The sequence below is a fragment of the Lonchura striata genome, chromosome 3 (assembly GCF_046129695.1).
Source record: "Lonchura striata isolate bLonStr1 chromosome 3, bLonStr1.mat, whole genome shotgun sequence".
NCBI classification, from domain to species: domain Eukaryota; kingdom Metazoa; phylum Chordata; class Aves; order Passeriformes; family Estrildidae; genus Lonchura; species Lonchura striata.
Window position 1 is genome coordinate 25942691 of NC_134605.1, and position 21383 is coordinate 25964073.

A 21383-nucleotide genomic window follows, 5' to 3' on the forward strand; every position below is an offset into this window, starting at 1 on the left:
GACACACTAAGCTCCCCTGGAGAAGAGCTCTTAAAACTTTACAGACTCCACTGGGCAAAGACAGGTGACTCAGTACAAAGGGTTTTTACAGAAAAATGTAGAAGCTAGAGTGAAAGCAGACATGTTTAAACTTCAGGTAACTGAGAGTGATCAGGGGTTGGATAATTGAAGTTCCAATGTATATTTGCCTACATTGTCGCTCACCTTTGAGCCCTACCTAGGCATCTTGACATTTATGTAGTCTGAAATCCTGAAAGCTCTGAGTTTAGACAACTAAATTGTTGCTTGTCAATTTAGCCTTGACTGAAAGACAGGTGTTTTGTTTCAGAGTAACACTCCTTTCAGACTCCTCTATTCCCAAGCTCCTATTACAGAGCTAAGGAACTATCAAAAATGAAATAACTTATAAGCAGGCAAAGACATTTACATACCTTGAACAAAGGAATTCTTTGGGCAAAATAGGGATTTTTAATTATTGCTTGTTTTTTGTCATGTGGGAATCTCATCTCTGGCTCTCTGGTGGGAGCTGGAGGAGCTTGGAGACTTTGAAGGTTCCTACATTTTTAGTACTGCTATGCAGTTTTACAAGCTGAATGCAAAATGCTGCCTGAACACAAATCCAGCTGAGAATCTGAATCAGAATTCTCCAAAAATGCAATTCTGGAAGCAGGCATACAACACACACAGCAGTCCAGTGGCAACAGGGTGAGCAAGGGGTACCTGTTAGGCTCATCCTAACGTTACCTCTAACTCAATGTGGGTCATTATTGCCAGGCTTTCATTATCATCTCTAATACCTCAGGGCTTCTTGGCATTGTGGCAGGGCTTGGACCTCAATCCCTTTATTTATGCCATTCAGTGTGCTGAAGGCAACAGAAGACAGGCTTAATCACAGTGACCTGCCAATAACCTCAGCTGTGACCTGGAGGGATCCCCAGTTTTGGCATAGGTTAAGGGTCTCATCTCATTTAGAACCTTAAGCTGGATTCGAACTGTAGCCCCAGAAGTAAAAAAGCCAGCGTTTTTATCTGGGAAGCCACATGGCTCTGGCTTCCTGATTGGTACTTGTGACATCCTAGTATTGGCAAACCAGGGGCATATTAAGTGTGTGCTCTATTTTCTGCCCTTAATTATGGCCAGCCAGTCTGAGTTTTCTTTCCTTTCCTTTTTATTTTTTTTAAAGGATTTGAGTGACAAAGTGACTATGCATATCATTCCACATTTGAACTGTAAGACTTCAGTTTTTCTACCTCTAGTGTGTAATTGGATCAGCTGCCAGTTACAGAAAGGAGCTGGGTGAGTATTAAGTGTGTGGAAAATGAAGAAGAGCCCAAGTGTGAAGGGGAGGAATAATTTGACAAAGCCTGCAGTGAGCTGTACGTGGTTTTCCTGTTCCAAAATGGAGTAGGTTTTGAAGCACATGAGAAAAAACTGGCTTTGATTTATTAGCTTTGGTTCACAGAATGCAAGCCACAATCTTGGAGCAACTCAAGACATATGGAAAACCACAGTCCCTGCCCCAAGGAATTCACAATACCCACATTATCATACTGAGATGGACCAGTGCCAGCTTGAAAAACACTCTGTTTTTCTCTGGGTCTTGAAAACCTTGTCAGGCAGGGCACAAAGCTGCTGCTGCCACGGCTGAAGCTTGGTGTGCCCATGGTGTGGTGGCCCTCAAAACACCCAGTGCTCTTTTGTAGGTCCCCACTGTAACACTGCCTCACTTGAATCTGGAGTCTCTCAAAGAAATTAAGATGATGTAAATATGAAACAGTATAGAACCAGCCACTAAAATCCACGGTAAATCTCAGCCCTTTAAAAATGCAAAAAATAGGCGAAGACTGTGCAGTTTTTCTGCACAGTGACAGTTTTTCTGTCACAAGAAAGTTGAGTTCCAACACTAAGCACAGGTAAGGTAGGATCACACAGACAGAAACAGTTCTTCATCCAGCAAGCGTTCAACCATTTATATCTTTAGGAAGTGCAAGCAAAATCCCCTCAGGGATTGGGAGTCTGTAGGTTCCTGCTCAAACTCTCCTGGTGGGACCCAGAATATCCTTTGCTTTGCATTCAAAGATGCAACTCAAGACAACAATCTAATCATGAGGCTATCAATTGAGAGGATTAGGAGAGAGATCTGCAGCCTGAGATCAAGGAGAAGGTCACAACATCCAGTGCAGCTCATGAAAGAAGCAGAAGAAATGGCAATTACCTGGAAATTCCCAGACAGTTGTCCCTCAGCTCTAGAAATGTGCCATAAAATCCAGCATGCTGATCTGTAATGAGTAAACAAGAAAAATTTATTAGTGATGGAAACAAGAATTGCAGACATGCCAGGTGACTGCCCAGTGCTGTCCAAAAGGTGGAGAGACCAAAAACCGATTGAGATTTGCTACCTCCCAACTCTAGGGGGTTACACCTGGTGGTTTGCCCATAGGGCCAAACTGATATCCTCGGATTTGGAAATTCCTCTGCTTTGCCTTCAGCAGCAGCCACTAATTGAGAGAAACACTGTCCTAAAAGGGCTCCAGGGTTATGGCCATAGAGTCACCTCCTTTCTGGTATAAAAGCCCTGCAGACAAGTTGATCAGGTAAAAAGACAACAAAAAACCATCTCAAAATCATTTCTTTCTGACTCTCCAAGGGGGTTAGGACATTAAGACAGAGTGCCCTACCTCAAAGGAAGTCAAGATTGGATCAGAACATCTCAGAGAGATAGAGAAGGAGAGATGGCAAGAGGCAGCAGTGTAAAGGTTTTATCAGCATGAGCTGTGGGTGACCACATTACTCATAGGTCACTGTGCTTTCCAGCTGACTAGCAACAGATGAAATAAGGAAAACAATGCCCTCCAGATTTCCAGGTAGCAGCTGCAGCCAAGGCTGCCTTTTCACCTGCCCTTTTAGTATGGAATATGCAGACACTGCTCAGAAACTGCCTGACTTCCCATGCAAAAGGGAACCGTGAGGGCCCACTGTCAAGGAGAACACCAAGGTAACATTTCTGTTATTAGAGGGAGGAAGCCTTCAAGTGCAAGGCACCTGGTTTTCCCTACAGCTTGCATACTTCCAGGATTTCCTAAGACTGAACTAGAAGTACATCAGAGATCCTTGTGGATCACCAGCAGGAAGGCACCAGGGATGGATGTATTTTTTATCCTGATGTCAATTCACAACGGCTACACCAGAGAACAGGTGCAGTTCTTCATGTCCCACAGCAGCAGCCACAACACAGACTTTGTTACCTAGCAAAGATGTTAGGTATCAAATAAATAAAATAAAGATCCTCTATTTATACCAAAGCAATGCCATTCTGCCAGGCTCTGCACAGAGACTTTTGCTTGTGTTCCTGGAAGGTGCCATCTAATCAGATACACACCCCGAGATCCCAACAGCTGAGGGGAAAATCACACTGCCATTCCTGACACTTCTCAAATTAGCAAGAGCTTATAACCATAAGGATTTGTGGGATCACTCTCCTGCCAGGGCTTTATGCACATGGGATAAGGTAATGTCTTCCTGCTCTCTGCTGAATTTTCTCACCCCACACTGCATTGTTGTTTCCTGTGCTCAGAGATCTCCTACTTGTGTTTGAACTCTCTGAATACTTCTCTTCAGCTCTACACAAGGAGCCAGAGGCCTCGGTAACCTTCTACCCCAGCAGTTCTTTTCCTGCAGTCAGGAAATTAGCTCTCCTTTTTTTGTTTGCTTTTAATTGAAAAGAACTAGGGGAATTCCCCCTTCCTGTGCCTGGTTTCATACAGGGCTCTGATGGCAGTTGGTGACAGCAGCAGAAAAACCCAAGCCACACCACTCACAAACAATGGTGCCACACTTTGTGTAGAGTTTTATGTCAATATTTTGATAACTTCAGCTATTCCACATTCTTACTGGTATTGAGATGTCTAAAAAACAATGTGTGCTTCAAGTAATTAAGTAAGCATCATGATAGACCTGTGTAAACACTTCTTCCCATAAAAACTCAAATCAGGTAAAACTCTGACACTTGATTTTCAGCTGATATAAACCCTTGAAGATAATGCAATTACTGGTATGACAGTTTTCACTCTGAAATGTTCTGGCCCCTCTGTCTCCTCCATGTGAGCCGAGGGAACAGGTACCAGCAGGGGAAGGTTTCATGTCTCTGCCTCTCTGGTGTTAGTTCATACCAGGAGCTGCATTTTACCCCATACCCCAGCAGGATTTCTTTTTTCTTCATTCAAGAAATTGTCTTTTTTTTTTTTTTTTTTTTTTTTTTTTTTTTTTTTTTTTTTAAAGCAATCAACAAGAGAACTTCCCTTTCTTTTTTCCAGCTTTGGAATAGGAGCTTGATTTATATTTTCAGCTAAAAATCCCCCAAAGTCATGAGAAGATGTGTTGGGAAAGGGATTAGAGAGGAAAGTAAGTGGTAACACTAATACATTTTACCAGGATATAGGAAGAAGATAAATATGAGACAGACAAACAAGAAAGTTTAGGAAAGAAGGGGGAAAACACATGAAAGGTGTAATAATAAAGGAATCCCATCAGTAGCAACAACTTGAGGCGGAAAGAGGACTGATGAATGGCTGGGCTAGCATGAGTGAGGAAGGGTAAAACAAACCTTTTCAAAGCATGGAAAAAGAAAACCAAATTGCATTTAAAAAAACCTAGTAAGAGAAAAAAAAAGAAGACAAATAAAACAGGGAGGATTTCTAAGAGCACAAAAGCAGAGGTCAATGCCCCATGGTCATTTCCTAAGAAAGGAGGAAGCAGTAGTGAAGGAAAATACCAAAATATAAAAGACTCCTTATAAATAAAGGGCACACTGACTGCTAGCCCATGATTTTTTTGAAGGTTTGCTATCAGCATATCTCCAATGATAAATGCCTTCACATGATGCCAGCTCTTTGCAGGCACTACTGCAGCAAATCAGTTCTGCCGGGCCACAGATGAAGTGACAAGGAATCACTTCCCTCATTCCACGTGGCACAGCCCTGGTCCATGCACATGCTGAGGATAAATCCTCAGGAAAGGAGCACAGGGCAGCAGTGTCCAGCAGCACCAGTGTCCAGAGGAGGAGAACAAAAATTGGAATTAAATTGGCAGCATGTAGCTTCATTCCAGCAATGACTACAAAGGTACATCTCTGACCAAGATTCCTCATTCCATGTCCTGCTCCAATTACTCCTTTTTGTGCCTTGGGCACTGGTTTGTCTAGACAGAAAAAAATACTTCTAGACTGTTCCTGCCACACCCACCAAAACTGAAAATTGCCAAAAGCGTCCTCTGAATGGCAATGGCATCCACAAAAAGACTGGAATGACACAAACATGTTCAGGAGCTGTTTGGTGACTGCTGAGACCAGGCTGGTGCCCTGTCATGACAGTAACCTCATGTCATTCATTAAACCCTCTAAGCTCAAACTAATGTCCCAAACTGCCTTCTGAGTGCCCTGGAGCACACAGCTCCAATCTCAGTTTTCCATGGAGAGGGAAGTACCTGAGCCATCCCACTGACCTGAAGAGCCATGACAGAGAGGTGCAGGCCCAGTGCTGGCCAGGGATGAGGCTCCATGGAAGAATGGTAGATGGAAAGGCTCAATTTTAAAAGTAAAGATGTATGGTGGCCCTCAGAATTTGTGCAGAAGCTTGATGGGGTTAAAAGCTGTGCCCAGTGACGTATTTCTAGCAACCCCCAGGCATTATCCTTCGTGTGGGCAAATATTGTTCTCCCTCCCATCCCATCAGGGGGGTTCTGTGATTAATACAGATAGTTTCAAAGGCAATATTCTGCCTATTGATCAGAGCTCCATTCTGGGAGGGAGAGATTCAGAGTGACACTGAAAGCTGAATCTGCAATGTGTATGTGCACACTGACTTGCAACAAAAGAAGTACAGAGAGTCCTCTGTTTATCAGTAAAATCCAGTTAGATCCTGAGGTATCACGAAAAGACAACAGGCTGGCCCCAAAGCCTCAGTTCCATAAACTCCCACATTGTGCTGCCACAAAGAGGAGGATGAGCAGATCATGTCCAGGTCCGGTAACCTTTGCTCAGGATTGTCATGGAAGTATTGCCTTAACTCACCACAGCATCTTCACTATGAGTACTTCTGTCCATACCACCTTTGCCAAAATAAACACTGCTTTGATTTTTGGGGTTTGGTTTGTTTGTTTTGTGGCTGGGGTGGGGAAAAAAAAGGCAGGTTAATTTTTTTAATAGCCAAAAATATGGATAGAAGTCCACTTTTTTTTTTTTTTTTTTTTTTTTTTTTTTTTTTTTTTTTTTTCTGGAACAGACAGCTAAGAATCATGGAATAGCCTTTTTTTTGTCTCCCCATACCCTTGCTCTGTACAGGACCCCTGCCTTAAGATTAGCTGTTGGTCTGTATTACCCTCGAGGCCAGACACTCTTTGGATTTGGTTATTATATCAAGGTGCATTTGTGCTTCTAAATGGGCAGCTGTACTGTACATGGAGCACAAAAGAGCAAAATTCAGCCTGCTCCAGCGTGGGTCCAAAGCCCAGCATGTCTGTGATGCTGTAGCCTTTTGTTTCAAATGCAGATAGATAAACTACAGCCTTTTTTCCATGACGGTTATAACGCAGAATATGAAAAACTCTTGGGATGGTTTAAGCTGCAGGGTATTCTCCCAGAGTTCTGTCCAAAAATAATCTAGTAAAAATGTGGACAGAGAACCATCGACCTCTGCTTTCCCCTGAACATATGCAGCTCTGATCAGTCTGGTATTTCAAGAAAAACAAGGTCCTGAACCCTAATCCTCAGACACATAACAAAGCACACTTCACAGCTGTGATGCACAGCTACTATCAGCTCCGAGGCCTGAGTGGGTCCCAAGACAATGCCTCCTTTATCACCCAGAGGACAAATATCTAGACAGCAATATTTTCTGCTTGAATGCTTCAAGCATCTCTCGCAACTCCTGACTGAAAGAGAAAACTGAGCTGAGAGTGTTTGCTGAGTGATTATTTTAATTTACTACTTGATGTAAATCTAAATGAACTGACATCCAGCTTGAGATGGACAGAAAACAATCATTGTGAAAAAAGAAAGAAGGCTAATATTACAATATCATTTGAGTAGCATAGGTTTAGGCAACTTTAACAGTGGCAATGTAATAGATAGTGAGGCACGGTTTGCATTTCCTTTTCTTCACTCAATTACCATAATAAGTTCTGTAATTTTAGGGCTGTTTATTTATCAGGCGACGATAACAAAGACGCTCAGAACACGGTGTCTGAATGCGATAGTACAAAGCAGCCCAGTGATGGCCCCTGCATGCAGAGGGATTGTCGATTCCTATACCCCTGATTATCCCTGTGTACCTGTGCTCAGAACCAGCAATATCCCCTTTTTGCTAATTGCCAAAATGGCATATGCTCAGCCCCTGGCTTCAGGCAGAGCGAGGGAAAGGGGCAGGAAAGGAAGAAAACTTCCTGGTGAAGTTCTCCAGTGCTTTAAAAACCTGTCAAGTCACTCTGCTGAGCTTTCTGGTATGAACAATAGATTTGGGACCTGGCCTGCCTGCACCAGGGAATCTGTCACTGCTGCTCTCTGATCTGGGCATCCAGCGTTTGATGGCTGCGCGGTGTCACAGAACAGCTGGAGGAGAGGCAACCCGGCTGCGCCGAGACGGAGAGAAAAAACAACAAACAAAAAGCAAAAGCAGAGGTTTCTTTGTGAGGCAGACACACGGTTATGGACTCTGCCAGAGCCAGACGTGTCACCTGCAGCATGGCCTGTGGTGCCCTGCACTGAGAGGAGCAGGCACTGCTGTCCCAGCATCCGTGCCCAAAGGAGTGCCATGGAGAAGATGCAACACAACCCCACGGAGAAAGCCCAGCAACAGCTCCCTCCCAGGGGGTTCACCATCTCCTGCAGCTCCTCACAGCATTTTCCCAGTGGAGACCACCTCCATGAGCCCCTCCAGTGGCACCACCAGTGTGTGTGAGTGGGTGGGAGGCACCACAAGCCCATCACTCTGTGCCTCTCTCAGTACATCAAAGCCCTTGTTGCGCCCCCAAGAATGACTGAATGGCAACTCTTTATTATACTCTGAAATGCCTGTGTCAGTTTTTGGAGGATTTGTGGTTGGAAAGACTGATCTACATGCCTAATTTCTTGCCCATTGCCTTAGAAGTATGAACCTAATTTGAAACAAAACTCACAGAGTAATGTCCATTTTGCGTATACCAAGGATCAATGGAAAATCCTATGACTGAATAAAAATAAAGGGAGTTGAATGAAAATGGAACTCAATGGGTTTCTGAGAATGCCACTCAACAGCCTGGAGGTTTTGGAAGAATACCAGGCCTTCCTATAAAATGCTTAGAACCACTACTTTAAAGAAATCTCTGCAGTTCCTTCTTAAATTTCTACAGGAGGCTCAAAAGCATGTCGGAAATATTTTTACTCCCTACCATAAGATGTTTTTCATCAGAGTAACATGCCTCTTAACCCATAGCCATATAGTCAATTAAATTGCATGGGCATATGTGTGTTTATTTACATAATGTGTAAATGTATAGCTGGGTATATATAAACAAAAGGCTTTGCTAACAGGGAGGAACACACATGGCGGTGTAATTTGTGTATTCGCACACTGTGCGACTGCAGCCGCTCACGTCAACGCCATCCATCACCTGTATTCACCAAAACCCCGGCAGCTCTGCTCCACACGCTGCCTACAGGTCCACCACCATGATAATCTCCTTCCTCAATTAATTAAGGACAATTTAAATATTTTAAGTGAATTACATTAACATGACAAAACAGTAACATTTAAATTGTGGAGCTGCAAGGAGGAGAAAACCTGTGACAAAGTCCCTCTTTCAGCACAGTTGCGGAGAAGGATCTTACCAGTTGACAGTGTACATTATGCACAGCCTAACTGTGGACATTTTCTGTCAAGCACTTAAACAGAAAGACACAACAATGGCTCCAGTATGGAAAAGGAATTATCTGTGGGGGACTGGTCCTCACTAAGGGCAAGCTTGACAAGTCCAAGCAGGCACCTGGAGCAGCATTTAAAATAACTCTGCCACACCAAAGAGGCTCATCATGAAGCCCTGCCTAAATCACCATGGGTTTGTACAGAACCTCCATTAACTGCCCTTATGAAAAAACACTATTAGTCTACTGAGTATTTTTTAAGTGCCCCTGTCAAATATTGCTTCAGTAACAGGACTACAAATAAATGGTATGAAACATCACAGATGGAAATTAATATTTTTTGTTAGTTCTGTGGAGCTTCGTACAACAGATCTGAAATTTCACATTCAGGACTCAGCAGTGAAATAACGTTTTTCCTTCTAGGGACAAAATTCTGCAAGGAAAGTTTTCGAGAAACCCAGCTTGTATTTATATCCTCCCTGTGCAGCCACTACGGATCTCGCACTCCTTCCACTGATGAAGTAACTGATTAACACATTCCATTACTGGGATTTGCAAATTAAAGGCTGGATCCTGCCACACATACATGAGTCAGCCTTAATCACATGAGCAGCCCCCAGCAGGAGCAGGGATCGGGCCCTTCCAGAAGGAGAAGAGCTGCATGAGCCCCTCCATGTGCCCTGACAAATCGGCACGTGCTAATGGAGAGCGATGGTGCAGGTACATCAAAACTCTGGTTACTCGTGCCACTGATCTGGGAGGGATCTGGCACTTCCAGGAATACAAGCAGGTTATGGTGAGGACCACAGAAGGACCTGAAAGTCCTCAGAGCTCCTGCTGCTCTTCACCAACCTCTACCGTGGTCAGCGTGTGATGTCATGTTGTAGAAATGATGGTGATGTCACACAGCGTGAGCTGAAATTTCCTGAAAACCCAAATTCTGGCTGAAACTCCCCAAGGCGTTTTTCCTGCCAATGAGAAGTGGAGGACCAAGAGCCCCACCCCTGAGAGAAGAGGGATTGCCTACCCAGGAAAGAAACATTAAGGGTGCCAACATTTCACTGTGAAGACCACACTGCATTTCCTGTTGGCAATTCTTAGCTGTAATTATGGAAACTATTGCAATTAGGTTATTCTAATTATGAAAATCTATTTCCTTTTAAAGATTTCAGAGGAACCTTTTATTTTTAATGAAAAAGAACACATAAAAACACTGAAATCCTTTGAATTCCTTCTCATGCCACAGAATCTGAGCACAATTTATCTAGATAAGTTTTAATTATAGCCTTTCCAGAAAGACAGTACTCTGTATAAATAAAAAGAAATATAATTGATAAATGTAGTCAAATGGTACCAGGTTGTTTAAATAGACCATTAAGCTCAAAATGTCTAAAGTTAAATTAGATTGTATTCTCTTTCACCTAGGGCTTTTGTAAGGCACAACTGGAATGTATAGTCTTGTCCACATTAATTTTTACTGCCACGGTCAAAAAGGAGCATAAGTCTGCAACTTGTGTAGAATTTTCTTTCTTTATTTGACATGATCATAGTAGATGAATTAGCTCCCTTGGTGCAGAGAGTGAAAGAAGGTTAGTTGAGGGAAATAAGGAATTTTCAGAGGAAAGAAAAAGTTTGAGGGAAACATATGGTTTAAAGGCTCTAGCCTATTTCAGATCAAGCTGAGAGAGTTGAGATCTGTTGGTTCAGAGATCCAGTTCACTGCACATTCCTACTGTGCCTGCCTACTAATTGCATCCCATGTTTGTCAATCAAATATTTGCAATTAACAAAAATATTCCCTTAAGAGACATATAACAGAGGCTGCTAAGGATCCATTGCTTTCCTATTAGACTTGGCTCCAAAAAAATAAAAAAAAGGTCTTCAAAAATATTCTGCTGATGATGACACTGCCAGACACTTCCAGTCAAAACATTAACAAGCAGAGTAGGTGGCATGGGGGCTTTTCAAAGAGATTTTTTTCAAAGAAGAAAAACTTTGATCTTAGTGTTTCTGACCCATCCTCCACCTCTGATTCTTCAATATACAAGTACATATAGTGGGTTAATTTCACTCAGTGCATAACTTGCCTAAGGAGAAACGTTGATCTAGATTTTTTTTTATTTAACTCCAATTTAACTGATGCTCTAATGCTGCCCTATCAGTGCATAATGCACACTCACATGAGGTTTCTAAGCAGAAACTGAAGAAAGCAGACTGAAATAATAAGAAATGCACAAGGTTCAGAGGAAACATTAATTTGTAAATAGGTAGAAATGCCAGTAATTTGTTGGGAATTGAAAACCTTCTGCATGAAACAGTGAAGCTTAGCAGCTGTGCACTGCTGTTTTATAAATCAATATTACATCTGAAGGAGGTGTTTGAATGCTTGTATCATTGTGGTTTGAGTCAAACAAAGTTCTGTGATAAGAAATGATCAAACAAAACAAACAAAATCCCTTCCCCTGTCTCACTGGATACATTCCAAACAGAATTCCACAAGAGGGATAGAACATTGAAATCATCCACTTTTTTATAATTGCCTAAACCCCTCAGTCACAGAAAGATGATTGGATTGGTGATGGACTATTGTATTCTCAAAGACATGGCTCATGCCAACAGAGAGCTCCTGTGGAACGATAACGGCACCAGCATTTTCCCTGTGACCTGTGGTGGGCTGCAAAGCCCACCCCAGCCAAAATGCCGTGCTCCAGAGTGAGCATCACTGGGGCTTGGGGCTCCAGCCTCTCCTTCCACCTCCACAACTAATTCCTTCAGTGCCATGAGCAACCTCTTATCCTCACTGCTGCACTTGCTGCTGCTAAATACAGAGTATAACGCACAGCCAGCGAGTGAGAAGAGCTCATGCTTCGGCCAAGCCTAGCCGAGGAAAAATGTGCCAGCACAGCCCGGCAGGTACAGCTTGATTTGCAGATTTGCCTAGTGTCAACACAGCCTGCACCTGCAAACTGACCCTTTTTCTTGCCATCTTCCAATTCTCCCACAGAAAATGAAGCAGAATCCCAGCAATGTTAATGATTTTTCCAATCAGATGTGATCTAAAATGCTGCGTGCCCCCATGACTGACATTGCTTCCTTTCCTCAAAGGCTGTAAGTAATCATGAAATGTTCCGAAGGCACAAAGGAGCTGCCTCCCCTTGCCTTGTTTTTATCTTTATAAACCATTTCCTTAATTTAGGCTGTGGCTTTAAAAAAAAACCCTCAGCATCACAAAGCTATGTCTTTGGGGCTGTAATACTTGCAGAGAATGGGCAAAGAGACAGCATTTCTCAAAACCCATTAAGCCCAGTTTCGGGAGCCTCGGGAAAGAGAGGGAGTTGGGAGAGCGGTGTCTGCAAAGCAATATCCTGGGAGACATCTGCTGGCCACGCCGAGCTCCGGTCCCCCACTGCCGGCACTGAGATCGGGGCTCGGGACTTCGGGAACCAAGGGGCAATTCGGTGGTCACACAAATCGTAACTATACAGGACATAAGGATCAATCAACAGCCCTGCCTTTGGGCTCCATAAAGGATTTAGCAACATCCCTATTGTTTGACCGATTGCGAAAGGAAGCAAATCCATCCCTGCGACTGCAGGGAAGTGGAGAGGAGGGACAGCTGAGCAGCAGCCCACTCCAAGCCCGTGGGCACCACTCCAGCCCAGTGACCAGGGACACTTCCCTGCCGCTGCTGGATAAACACACTCCAAACTTGGCACTGGCATCCCCCAGCCGCCTCTGTGCCCCTCGTGAGGTTCCAGGCAGATAAAGCAGGACACAAAGCTGGGCGGCACAGGGAGCACCAGGGACAAGGCAGAGCCTGGCCAGCCTTCACATGGCTGCTGCCGGGGGGATTTTTAATCACAGGCTTGCATCGAAAAGCCCCATTTGTAAACACCCAGCTATCATATTGCAGAAGGTTGTCAGATTACAGAATCTTATAATCAAGTTTGAGGTGGGAAAAGAAGAGGAGGAGATGGAGGAGGAGGGTATTTTTGTTCCTGTCCTTCATTTCCTGATAAGGAGACACTTTTGATCCAAGAGATTTTTTCTTTCTTCTTTCTTCCTTTGTTGTTGTTGTTGTTGTTGTTGTTGTTTTTAATTTGGTAGCATAAATTCATTTCACAAGATGCAGGTGTTTGAAAAATTTAAGAAGTTCTGTGGTTTTGTATTCCTGGGCTCATTGATGACAGAGCCTACGCGTGATGACATGGTGAGCTGAAGCAATGATTAAAAGGCTATTGCATATGCTCTTCCCAGCTGAGTTGTTGTTCTCCTTGTTGTTTTTAGAGCACAGAGAAAGTGTCTGCACCAGCTGCTAATAAGCTCTTTAGCGACTCTGACATCATGATCTGATCACCCCAGAAGTGCAGAGTGGGAGCTGAAGAACTTGGTCTCAGCAATTTGACAAAAACATCCCCAACATATTTCAGCTACTGTAGAAAGTTTGTGACACTGAAAGGAGTGAAAATGTGTGTATAAGATTGAATAGGAACATGGGGCTCGTGTTTGCGTGCACATGAGATTTAAAGGCATGGGCAGAGGAGGGCCATGTGTGTTTTCAAAGGCATAAACGGGAATTAGACACACAATTTCCAGTGACAGAACTATCCCTCGTGCCTTTGAAATTCTCCCCCTTTATTTACTTTACCTTGGTAAAATCAGGGCTGATAACCTAGTTTAAAAGGGAGGCTGCTTTGGGATTCTAATTGAGAGGAACAAGAGAAACCACCCTAAGATACATTTCATAATGTCCCAAAAAATCAGCTTCTAACACCATGTGCTCGGAACTTCAGATCAAGGGCACTCTAAAAGTACCACTTGACCTGACAGGGGGCCAGTTCAGGAATTTCCACTGGAGGGCAGAACTAACTGTTATCCCTTGCTGGGCAGTCAGATCTGAAGGTCTAACCCGTGGTATTCTCCCAGCTAAACCCAACCTGCGCTGTGTCAGAGGAGGAGAGAGGTCTGTGCATTGAGGGCAGGTGTTCTAAAGTGGTTTTGGCTCGGATTTTGTCGAAGGTGGCATGAGCTGCTCACTTCGTGTGCTCACAGTGTCGTGCTGTCTTTGCAGGACGGCTGTGAGCAAACAGTCTGAGGATGTTTTAGCAGTGCATAGAGCTGCATATATTTGCCATAAATAGGAGTTTATTCTTTGGCAGACAAGCCAGCATTAGAGCTGCAAAAACACACAGAATATAGTAAGTGCAGGGGAAAAGAAAACCAAGCAGAGAGACAATCTGTGAAGCAAAGGAAATAAATAGAGACTGAACAGAAAGAAAAATAGAAGGATGAGGATGAAAATTAAAAAGTTAAGGTGAAAAGGAAAGAGAAAGAGAGAGGAAAAAAGAGAAGTTGGGAAAATTTGGGATTCCTCACTTGTGGGAATGGTACAAATCCATCAGTGATGCTTTGTGTAGCTCTGGACACCCCAACTGCTTCTTTACCCAACTTCTTAAAAAAGCAACTGAGTCCCAAGGCAATGGGACTGAGTACATTAATTTTTATTAATCCTCATCCATAATAACTAAAACTGACCTATTAAAATAAGTACCACTGGATATGGAGTTTTTTGCTATTTTTTTCAATGAAGAAGAAACAAAGAAAAATGTCAAACAAAAAGTTTTAAGAGGACAGCCAAGTCATGATAAGCAGCACCCATGAAGTGCAAATGTCCACTTGTGCTTAATCAAGAAGGAAACTTGACCAGTACAATGTGTGGACATCAATTGTTCGTACCCATTCCAACACATATAACAATAAATTTAAAAAAAAAATTAAAACCACAAATAAATAGGTCATATAATTCCTAATTTTTCCTGGTGTTTTTTCTGATTTTCAAAATCCCGTTTAAATGAGCAGAGATGACAGCAGCAATTTCTGCTTGAAGACAAAAATCTGAGCTCAACAACCAAAGGCCAGCAAAACTCCATTCTTTTCCTAGGCAGAGCTGAACTCAGCATTAATTAATTTAGGACACTACTTTCTGGAGCTCAGTTATTCCCTTGGGCAACAACTTTACCTCACATTAATTTACAGTTCAATGGCAATTTTATGGATACTTGAACTTTTATTACTGTCTAACCTATACAACCAGAGTTGAACAGATTTTGCTAGTAGGATAAATGATCACTTGGTTGTAAAATGAGTTATTGGAATTGCCTTTTCCATACATTACAGACAGTCTGAGGTGGCTTTCTCTGTCCCTGAGACCAGGGAGGGGGCACTGCCCCACTGCCCTAGTGCCAGCAGGACAAAGCTTGTGGCTCCCTGTGACCCACACAGAGTCTCAGTGCTCAAACACAATACTCCCTCCCTCCAGAACGATATAAAAAATTAATTAAAAGACTGAAACAACCGCCTTGCTTTATAAACTAGGCAACTTTGGGAACAGGTGGCCCCAGAGCCACACCTGAGGGCACTGGTCTGTACTGGGTGGTGCAGATGAAAAGCTGGGCTAGAAAAGCCTTTCCCAGAGCTCCTGTGACTGTTAAAAATGACTACTATGGGCAAAATTATCAGTAGCTTACTATTCTTAGCTCAGAGTATTTATCCTATGATATAGATTTTATTACAGAAAACTCCTTTAGTATGTAATAGATACAATTAAAACTGCTTTGTGCTGCTGGCTTAAAAATAGCCCTAAAATATTTACAATAAATGTGGGGAAAATTATTTTAAGATTATGGAAAAGACAAAATGCAGTGCAGGGAAAAACACCACTTTTCAAGAAAGAAAACAGTACAAAATATTAATATCACCTCAGTCAATATTTCAGTTTTAGATAAAATTCACCTTGAAATCTAGCCATCAATTTCTTAGAACAGCAGAATTGATTTTTTTTTTTAATGAAGTATTAACTTCATTTAAATCCAGTCTTTCTAAATCTGTTGCACTTCAGAAAATGTAGCTGAATGGAAAAAGGGGGTTTTTTTCAGCTTTAAATCCCATTTGGTGAGTACCTAAAATAGTGCAATCTGCACCTTGACTGAAAGAATCTGTGGTGCACATGGCCTCCTTGTGGGATCCTCCAAAGGCTCCAAATATCCCCGTGGCACAGGATCACTGCTGGATGGAATGGCCTGAGATTTTCAGCTCCAAGCTTGTTTTAAGAACCTGGGAGATCCAAATGCAACAGTGAAAAGTGGGAAGGAGTTTGCACTTGAGGAGAATGGCTTTATGAAACCCTTCAAGTATTTAAGAATTAGAGCTATTAAATGCATGATCTATGACTTTTAAAGCTCTGATCTGCCTAATCTTTCTTGCATCCCTCTCCCCCAAAGACATTAATAAAGCCCAAATTAAGCCATGCCAAATCCTCATTTTCCATCTGAGTTTTATGTTTCAAAGGCTCTGCTGTTCTACCTTTGTTTTGACATACAAAACTGTCACCTCTGCTAGGAAATGTGCATATTTGGCAAGAAAAGAGGAAATAAAGGCTTCCCCTGCATTGTAAGCTGTGTGTTACAGTCTGGCAGCAATCAACAGGGGCAGATGTTAAACTCACCATCCTCTCTTGGAAACTGGTCTTTAAGTAATCAAATGCTTTTCTCTCCCCTAAGGTATCTCTAAACCAGGAGGTCCAGCATATCCATTAGCCACTTTCTCCAGAGGTGTGATATGTGATAACAAAATATCCCAAACTTAGATGGACACAAAAATCACAAAAATGAGTCCATGTCTAATCTAGACTTCACCTGAGCTGTGCAGACACATCAACACATCATCAAAGGCATTCTGGGTTTTCTCTGACTTGGGAACTACATGGAACCAAGTTCCACTTTTGCTTCCTTTCACACTCAAAGAATGACTTCTGTTTCTGAAAGCTCTTCTTTCCCCTTCCACAACTGTTATAGGTTTGATAAAACATTTTATTTCCCTTCACAACATGATTATAGTCAAGGAGTATGAAGGCCAGAGCAACATTTGACTAATCCGAATAAGATTATCAGAGAAGCACCTTAATATTTTGCAAACCCAAGTTTTTTGCCTTCCACACACATGTAGTGCCACTTCCCCACCATCACTTTTAACTATTTCAGTGGAAAAAAAAGACCATGAAATGGAGAATAGAAAGAGTTATTTCCACCTGTGCATCCCCCCCAATGCCACCTTTTGACAGGAATCATTCAGGAGCAGACACAACTCAGGAGCTGGTCCTTCCAAAGGCCTTGCAGCTGCAGCTGGATACCTGCACCCTTTATTTCCTCTCTTCCAAGCATGTTGTGTTCCCCATCCACCCCATCAGGTCTAGGACCAACTCTAAAGCCCCACCTGAGCTCTGAGGAGCTGCACTGGGGAGTGCTCACCTGCCTCTGTCCAGTCCCTAAATCAGCACTTCCCATTTCTCTTCTCCCCATTAATTAATCCACTAGAGGAAGGCATTTTATACACTGAGCTTTAGTGTCTATTATTTGATGGTAATCGATTAATTTTTAACTATCCTTCAGCCCTTTGATTTTCTATAAATAGCCTAAGCTAATAGAGACTTCTTTATACTCAGAATGCAGATCCACTGTGAGGTTATTTGAAAGAAAAGGAGTCTGGTGTAGTATGTTTGTTCAATGTGTTATTAACTCAGAAAGGAAATTGAGCTATAGTGAACTATGTAGATCTGATTCTGACAGCTGCAAACAATTCATACTGAAAATGACTCGGCCTAATTCACATTTTTAAATTATTTTCTCCTCCACTTTCTTCTGCAGATAGATAAAGGATTCAAAATGACCTTGAATTGAAACCCCTGTATTTATCTTAGTGTTTTCTTCTTTCTTAGTACTGTATCCAAACCTTCCTTACTTGGAAGTCAGCAAAATTAGGAAAAAAACCCAAAAAACAAACCACCTTCTGTCTGATGCACCTCCTCATTTTGCTTCCAATACTTCCCAGACAGTACTGTGGGCAATGTAAGTTGCTCTTCAGAAATTCAGTTTGGAGGGATGGGATATACACAAATCCTCAGTTGTAGTGGGGAACTCAGAAACATTAGTGGCCTTTTTTTTTCTTAATTTACATTTTCCCTGTTAGTTCACCCTGAGATCCCAACGGCACGATTTACTAATTAATTACTATTATTAGCTAATGGCAGTGAAAACTGAAATTACTGCCTGCCTTAAGCATAACAAAATTGACAATAAATCTGTGGTGTGTGAATCACTTCCTTAACCAAATGCCAGCAACGGTGGCTCAATGCTTTCCACAAAAACACCTGGCACACGTGGAGGCATAGCCTTCATGTTCCAGAGCAAGACAGGGGATGGCCATTTGCATTCCTGGGCATTGCCAGTACAGGGGCACCACCAGCACTGAGAGGACTTAGTGCTCTTTTTCTAACCACAAAAAGTGGATGCTGCTTCTTCAGAAATATGGGCTGGATTCGCCCCTTGTGAACAACAATAACTTACCTCCTGTCACAGCGAGTGACAATCACAGAGGTGGCTGCAGCTACTGGCACCAGTTATTTGCTAAATGTATGCAAACATTTTAGGGTTTACACCTGGGTCAGTTTTAAATGTCCAGATCCTTAAATCCTCTCCACATACCTATATGAGCGCCCTGGCTTCCAGAAGCACCGAGTGAGCCCCTTTGTGACAGATTCCAGGAGAATTGCTGTGCAGAAGAAGGTGTCCACTCTGAAAGCAGGTGTGTGGCTTTGTGTCTGCACGCTTGGGGATGTCTGTGGAACAATTATTTTCTCTCCCAATCCCAAACAGTGGGTGGTCACTGATGTTAGACTGAAATCAATAGGTAGAAAAGAGATTGTTTACAGAAGCATGACAATGATTGGGTCACTCAAGAAGGAAGCATCATTCTGAGAAGAAAACACTCAGAAGATGGCTGTAATTTAGTGCCTGGATACCAGAGTGACTGGGAACTGCATAGGCAGATTAGGCAAAAATTAAATTTGTTTAGACAGGTAAGACACAAGAATCAGATCAAAGAAATCAGCTTCAATGTAGTGCAGAGAATACTTTCCCAACCTCAAAAAGTGTACAAAAGAAAGCAAAATCAAGAAGCTGCCAGCCAAAATTACCAATGCAGTTCCATTTAACAAAAAATCAATATTACAATAAGATGCCAGTAATGAAAGAAAAACCGCAGCAGTATCTCAATAAAGATTACAAATTACAAGATTATAAATGGAGAGCTACAGTCATTTTGGACAGACAAATATGACCACAGTACAAGTGAACGCCAAATGATGGTTTAGGAAAAACGCCTGCATCTTTCAAGAAGGCCAGTGGGAGAAGCAAACATGCATCTCAGGGCAGGATTTGGCTCTAGGACTCGCACATGTGTAATTGTGGCAGTGAGATACAGAATATCACAGAAATAAAAGACCTGCTCATTAGAAACCTATCCAGACAAACCCATGGGGACATCCTGATGTAAAATCTCCATCATTTGTTATTTTCAAGAACCTGGTGCCAGTCTTGAGATGTTTTTAAGGTACCAAAACTGCGGGTTTTAATTGTCATTTCCCTTTCATCCATATAGCTCATAAGTAATTCACAACTCTTTGACAAATGCCCCAAAACCTGCCCCTAAAACAGCCAGGAGTAAGGATGACACTGCAATGATGCTGGATCCATCTCTCCAAAGAGAATAAAACAGGTAAAAGCGCACAGCTTGTTCTGGAAACCAGAGGGACCACAGCTGAGGAACATTTCAGTTCACAGCCTTGCAATGAGGCAGAAATAAAGGATGGACCATAGGACTCTTGGCTTGCAATCAACTGCCTTTGCCCTCAGCCTATCTCAGCCCTTGTGCAAAAGCTGATTTAAACAAGACAAATGATGAAAACAATAAAAATCCCCACCTCACTTTGATTCTGGCGCATCCCTTTCATCCAATCACTGTGTAAATAAAAGGCAAAATCTGCCCTGTAGAACTGCGACTCCTTTCTTCTTGCAGTGTCACCCAAGTCTGCATTTAAGAGATGTTTGTTCACTCTCATCCTCTTTATTGTATTTAACACACAGCAATAGTTTCACAGCACAGAATATTGTCAACACATTTATTTCTCAACAGGCAAGTTGAAGAAGACCCAAACCAAACCAGATTAGAGGGTCAGAAGAGACACAAAATGGAATAATGAGAGGGAATGGTGGAAATTACTGAATTAAATATGTAGATAACAGCTCCAGAGCAAGGCAGAAAGTACAGGTGGTGCCATCAGGGCAGCACACACTGCAATGGAATGGGAGATACGTACTAGAGCTGGGAAGAGAACAGATCACAAAGAAAATATGGATTGAGGCAAATAAACTGCAGGAAAACTAAAATCAAAATGATAGGTGAAAGAAATGCATGTATCTGCATTGTGAGGAGTCCATTGAATTGAGCAAATGATACTCCTCCTGGGGGAATGATTCATTACCATATGGAAAAGACCTAGCCTATGATAAAGGATGGGGGGAAACCACTGAATAGCAGAATCTACCTACAGAAATTGAAAAAGAACGTTCCTGTTGAATTGTGGCAGAAGTACTTCAAAATTCCGACAGGCCTGACTAATGCAGATATGGAGGGGAGGGGAAAGAAGCATGTTAAAATATCTGATATCATGCCTACTAACAAGGGTGAAGGTCAAATCAGAGAAAATTTAAAATGAGCTGAGAAACAAGCAGCATCAGCAAGAGCGGTGCCAGAACGAACAGATTTTACTCATCTCTACTTCAGGACCAAAAGAGGGGGGTGGGGGGAAGAAATATTGGAAGTCCTCCTTTCTTGGGGGCTGTGTCTCCATGCCACTGACCTACTTCTACTTGAAGCACTCTGCTTGGAAAGACTCGCTAAGGCTCGAGAAAAAGGTCTTATACCATAATATTGTGATACAACAGTGCCCACAGTCTGGCTGCTCGGGGATTTATAAGCCAAGCTCACAAATAGACAGTAATGAGTTACTCACCAGAGGCTGTCAGCAAAGTTGCTAATTAGTACAAATGGTAGTAGATCTTGTAATACTGTCCCCTGCTTTAGTGGGAACAGTTCCAAGACCACCTAACCTGTATCTCACCAGATTAAAGACAGATTGGCTCCCTTTAGTCCAGCCTGGCATTTCTGAGGGTCTTAAAGCATGAGACAGAATCAGGGTTAGAGGAGCAAACTTAACCATGCAAACAAAGTGACTCCGTTCCTGGGGAGACGCCCCATGTGCAGAAAATAATTACTCCTCCCTCTCCTCACGGAAGAGCCAATGCACCCATGTCAACAGAAGCCCTTCAATTGAATTTTGCAAGAACTGGGCCAAGTCCCAGGGCTGTGTGTGCCAATGCTGCCATGGGGAGCAGCACACCTTGAGCTCCCCAGCCTGCAGAGCTGACAAAAACTTTCTGCTAACCAGCAGCCCTAAGTCTTCCAGTACAGATAAATCCACCAGAAGAGGCAATTAAATGGGGCACAGTTTTGATGTGCAGCCTCCAAACAGGGAAACACTTCATCTTCTCAGAATTTCACAAGACCGTGGTAACAAACTGTTAGCATATTAAAG

At 42.6% G+C, this 21383-nt stretch overlaps 1 long non-coding RNA gene across 7 annotated transcripts in view; it reads right to left on the reverse strand.

The window, feature by feature from the left end:
- LOC110469084 (uncharacterized) overlaps positions 1-21383 on the reverse strand; it is a 429868-nt gene that overhangs the window by 47005 nt on the left and 361480 nt on the right. For all 7 annotated transcript variants that reach the window (XR_013339669.1, XR_013339663.1, XR_013339667.1 and 4 more), the window contains exon 4: positions 2216-2279. This is a non-coding gene — a long non-coding RNA (uncharacterized LOC110469084). The remainder of the gene's footprint in view (positions 1-2215; positions 2280-21383) is intronic.